The sequence below is a fragment of the Camponotus floridanus genome, unplaced genomic scaffold (genome assembly GCF_003227725.1).
Source record: "Camponotus floridanus strain SB8 unplaced genomic scaffold, Cflo_v7.5 scaffold308, whole genome shotgun sequence".
NCBI lineage: Eukaryota > Metazoa > Arthropoda > Insecta > Hymenoptera > Formicidae > Camponotus > Camponotus floridanus.
In genome coordinates, this window is record NW_020229446.1 from 63864 (window position 1) to 69930 (window position 6067).

Here is a 6067-nt window from a genome sequence, read left to right on the forward strand (position 1 = left end):
ATGTCGGTCATCGTTCAGCTGTTTCGCACCGCGAATCCCAAAGATTGCAAAAACGCAACGTTCGATGTGTTGAGTTTCTTTTTCTCGGATGATTGGATATTAGCGAACGTCGATGTTGTTGTTGTTGTTGTTGTTGTTGGTGTCACTGATTTCATAAAGATTGTGTTATCTCTCACGTCTTTCGATCCGTTCAACACGTGCATCTCATACGTCGCATACGTACGTTATCGCTGCAACCGTCGTACGTGCAATCTTACGGTGATCTCTTCTCCTCGAAAATCGAGCAATCGTCCGTTTTGGTCGACAACGCGTAACGTTAAATCCGTAATGCTCCGCGCGATGATCGGCAGGTAAATGATCTGCGCTGGCGTTTCCGATATCTTATATCCCGGCGGTACCCTCGGTGAAAATTCATGTATCGTATGAACGAGTTTGCCGTTGTTGTACGCGCCCGCGGTCACGTTACATTCTACGCGGATAATATTAACGTTGATAATGTTAATCGGCATGTTCGATTCGTACCATTTTTCCGACTCGAGAATACGATTCGAGAATCCTAGCAGCGATCCAATGTTGCCGGGTTTGCTAAAGTTTAATCTGTATGCGCATTTGATCTCGCTCCTCATCGTATTGTAATTAGTGCGGAACACTATCGGATATTCGTCATCTTCATTGACACCGTCGTCATCTTCATTGACACCGTCGTCAATGTGTTTCGTATCGCGATGTTGTCCTGAAATTGCACGTTTCAAAAATTCATGTATATCTCGCAACTCGTACGATCCCTCGGGAATTGTAATTTCCGCGTCGTCTTTGCCAAAGTAAAATTTATTATTCGAGGAATTCACATTCGGTATTGTGTGATAAGTTTCAAAATCCGTTAGACCGAGTTCGTATGCATCGTCGCCCAAATCTACGGCGGGAAAGAAGTTTGCCGTGAGAACGCTACTCTTCCCACTCAACGTGAATGTCATAGACATGTCGGCAAAACTGTTTAACGAATACTGAGTTAAATAGCGCAATATCAGTCTTTAAATTCGCACGCATCGACCGTTCGAAGAAACTGTAAGCACAATTGTCCACAGATGCTCTGATCGTAAGTTTGAACAGGTGTGTAATTGTACTGTATCTTCGTTACGTTTCGTCCGAAATATCGCACCAGTTCATTCGGTGGTCGAAGATTGCCGAAACTGTCGAAATATATAACGCGATTTCCCCTCTTTGCGTACGCTACCCAATGAGTACCTTCGACGCTATCCAAATTTACGATGCCGCTCTCGTTTTGATAAATACAACCGATCGGTAAAGAGTTGCGCATGAAAACACCTCTAAAATATGGAATGCGCATACGTTTTGCCAGTTGCAGCAATTGTACGTTGGTAGTTGCACCCTGCGGCATTTTTAGCGTCTCTTTGACGTTTTTTTTTTTTTTTTCTCGGTGAGGCTCCTCGTCCGTGTTTGTAAGGAGCGAGATATAATCCATGACCTTCCATGGCGCGATTGTGACGTAGCATCTCCTGCAACTGACGTTGCGCGGCTTTTCTGTCGTTCACCACCTTCTCTACACCAGCCGCTCCACCGATCAGGGATCCGAGCGCTCCCAACATTGGTAGAATCGGCAATATGCCGCCGCATTTCGCTACCGGAAGTATCCGTTTCTTCACCGTTCTTTTCTTCGTCTTCGTTGTCTTCAGACCCATACCGAGCTTCGTCTTAGCTTTCATTGCTGTCCAGACAGCTGTAGCGGCGGCTCTCTCACCGAGAGTCGAATCTCTCGCAACGATGCGATTCCGCGCTTTCTCGGCGAGTATCCTATCCGCAGCGTGTCTCTCGGTGAGATCGTTGCTTCGAGAGTATGCTATATCGTGTTCGCGACACGCAGCGTCCAATGGATTTATACCTCGATCACCTCTGGCTAATCGCTTCTCCAACCGTGTACCTGGCCCGCAAAACTGATAGCCGGGAATATGTAATTCGATCGGAAGTGCGTTTATCGCGTGATTTAATAGGCCTCTACCTATTTTCGTTGACATTCGCTGCAATTCTTTATCAATGGCGCCGGACCGTCGATGTGCGTTTCCTGCCACGGTTGATTGTAGTGTTTGTAACAGCGACGATACGTCTGAACCTCCGGATCCGCCTTTATATATTCTGGAAGCTTGTCCCACACGTAGTGAACGTGATCACCGCACATTTGCAACAGAACTGCTTTCGACACAAATTGTAGCTGTTCGACGCTCAAATCGCAAATGTCGGAAGGACTTGATAGCAGAATGAACATTTTTTCTCTACTGAGCGACTCGTGATTTCGCGCACCTATAAATAGGCAGGCGTTCGATCCAATCAACAGTGTTGAAAAAATGAGATTCGTACGACAACCTTTGACGATTTACGTGAGAAATTGCGATAGCAGATTACGATTAATGGGGGACAACGCGGAGATGCGCAGGCACGGTACGATGCTACCGACTACTATACGCGCGATTATATGCGGACCCTCGAATTGTGGTAAAACCAACGTTCTGATAAGTCTACTGGAAAGTCCGCACGGTGTACGTTTCGAAAATGTGTACGTGTATTCGAAGTCGTTGCAACAGCCAAAATATCAATATCTGCAGAATTTGTTGACGCCGATCGACGAAATCGGCTACTTTACGTTCTCGAATAACAGTGACGTCATTACACCGAGCGAGGCACATCCAAACTCGATTTTCGTCTTCGATGACGTGGCGTGCGACAAGCAAGATACGATAAGAGAGTACTTCTCAATGGGTCGTCACTCGAACGTCGACTGCTTCTATCTTTGTCAGACGTACGCGAGAATACCAAAACATCTTATACGCGACAACGCGAACCTGCTGATCTTGTTTAAACAGGATGGTACCAACTTGAAACACGTGTACAACGATCATGTGAATACCGACATGTCGTACGAGGATTTCAGTGAATTATGTCGTACTTGTTGGCAACAAAAGTATGGATTCCTAGTGATAGATAAGGATAGCTCGCTTACGAACGGGCGATACAGAAAAGGATTTAACGTGTTCGCGATACCGCAAAACGATTAGTCGCTGCCAACATTTTGTCGAGAAGGGTGAAACGCTTGACATTCCGTCAATATGGCTGAAAGCGATAATATTCGTGAGCGTGAAAAGATTGCGAAGGAGATTGAGTAAACGAGCGAATCGATCCGCAAGAAACATCGCGCTTTAAAGACCGGTAAGATCGATGACGATATCGCGGTCAAGACTCATTTTAGACCTATTATCGAGCCACTACAAAAAATCGCCGACAACTCTAGCTTTAACGCGGTGAAAAACGAGCCGGAGAGTAACGCTGACGCTATAATCAAAACATTACCCATCAAGCGGTACAGGGAGAAGGAGGAGGAGGAGGAGGATGCGACACCGAAAAAGAGGAAACGATTGAAGGCTAAACGTTTATTGATGCCGCGTACATTGGATGAACCGCTGCTAACCTCTACACCGCTGATAACCTCCACACCGTCCGGGACAACGAGAACCGTACAATCCAGGATGCCCAAATTACTTGATGAGATCGAAGAAGTTCTCGAAAAATCCCAAAAAAACCTGTTTCAAGAGGAAGTTTTCGAAACCTCAGGCAACCCGCTCGAAACATCCGTTCGAAACAGATTACAAACGTCGGAAGGTCAAGAAGTGTTACGAGAACACTTGGGATCACTGGGGCAAAAATACATAGGTGCTCTTCTTAGCGGTGACGAAAGAAAAAACACGATCGATCACGTGTACGGCGTCTATTTCGACGAGAATGGAATGCGTCTCGGTAACAAACGATTCGACATTGACAAAGATGACTCTATAATCATAGATAAAGTGAGGTATATTGGTACACCAGGATTATACGAGTTGATCTTCAAGAGAATTCCCGACGACGTCATATACACTGAGGACGATATGCAAAAATATAAGAGCATATTGATGGCGACGAGTGCGCATAAACACGAGTATTCACGCCTCGCGCGATGACGCTAACCAACAATAAGATCGATTACGTGCACTGGGACGATCCCAACGAGCTAGTGGATCGCCTACGATTGCTCGACGCTTCGCGCCGAGCTGGTCACAACGCTCACGACAACGAGATCCTGTCGATCATAGAGGAACTTCGCGAAGCTGGCCTTATTATAAATTAAACGGTGTCTCGACAAAACTAATCAGTCGATCGACGTTACTCACATCGAAAAAAATGCCTATCAACAAATTTGGATTATTCGAACGGAGAAATGAAGAAATCTGCACAAGCGATCATTGGAGTAAATTGGTGACAAGTTACTTGCGTCGAAACGCTCTGTGTCGCGTCGCTACGGACTATGACGCGAGGTCGCGCAAGATTCGTCGTGTAGCGCAACCTGAGGCTGATACCGATGCAGTCAACAAACTGTATGTGGAACAATATGTTAAAACGTTGAAGAATCAATAGAAAGAATCAGACGAGAAGCTGATTGCGTTCGAGAAGGATATGCGAGCTTTACAGATTGCGATAAACGAACTTCGACGTGCGATTAACACTAATTCAGAAACGGCTATCAACCTATAATGAGCTGTAGCGAACAGTTTAGGAGCAGCTATTGTACAATTATTAAACATCTACAAAGGCTTATCGAGCGGCTACGAAGGATTATCGAACTACAATGAGTGACAGCGATCGAAGAGAAACGACCTCGAACGGGTCAGCAACGGCTATTGAACGGCTGTTGAACGGCTATTGAACGGCTATTGAACGGCTACGAACGGGTCAGCAACGGCTATTGAACGGCTGTCGAACGGCAGTGAACGGCTAAAGAGTGACAACGAATAATAAAACGCATGGTGATACGTATCGTTTATTTGATCGACGAATCGAAACAACGATGGATCGACGATTGGGAATAATCGAAGAAGCGAAGAAACAACATAGTTTAGAGAAACGGCAGTTGGTGAATGAACTGCACGCACCGGCGAGAAAAAATTTCCCCCGAAGACACGTTATAGTACGGGGATACGATGACCTGTGGCAAGCCGACATCGTCGAGATGCGTCCGTACTCTCGTTTCAACAGAGGTTACAACTACATACTCACTGTCATCGATGCGTTGAGCAAGTACGCGTGGGCTGTACCACTCAAGAGTAAAGGTGGAAGCGAGACAGCTGACGCTATCGCCGAGATAATTCGAGATAGCAAGAGGTGTCCGAAAATATACAGACCGATATGGGAAGGAATTTTATAACGTCGACGTGCAACGGCTCATGCGAAAACACGACATTAATCATTATTCTACATATTCGACATTAAAGGCATCGATCGTTGAGCGATTCAATCGCACGCTGAAAAACGACATGTGGAAGATGTTTACGCTAAACGGATCTTACAAGTGGATCAACGTGTTGCCGGAACTCGTATCGAATTACAACGCGCGCAAGCATAGAACGATCGGTATGCGGCCCGTCGACGTTACCCCCGCGATCGCTGAAAGACTCTTGGCTACTGTGTACAACCATGTAAATATCGCGGGTCCGGCGAAATTCAAAGTAGGTGACTCGGTACGCGTTAGCAAGTACAAGACAGTTTTCGAGAAAGGTTACACGCCAAATTGGACAACCGAGGTGTTTAAAATTATAAAAGTGCAGCATACTAATCCCGTAAGCTATCTACTGAGGATTATCGCAAAAAAATCTATCGCTGGAGCGTTCTACGAACACGAGTTGCATCGCGCGAATTATCCGGACGTGTATCTCGTGGAGAAAGTACTGCGCAGGAGGGGTGACGAGGTTTACGTGAAATGGCTGGGATTTGACAATTCGCACAATTCTGGATACATAAGACAATGTGATTTAATTAATTAATTTAATTTTCATACAGTGTTTATTTTTTTAATTTTCTGGAAAAAATATATATGTATAACATTATAATATTTGAAAAATAAAAATATACATAAAAATATATTAACATAAAAAATCCTTATCATTATTCCTTTCTATAGTATATGTATTTTTAATAAGTTATAATAAGATGCATGAGATACACATAAAAATATATGAAAATAGAA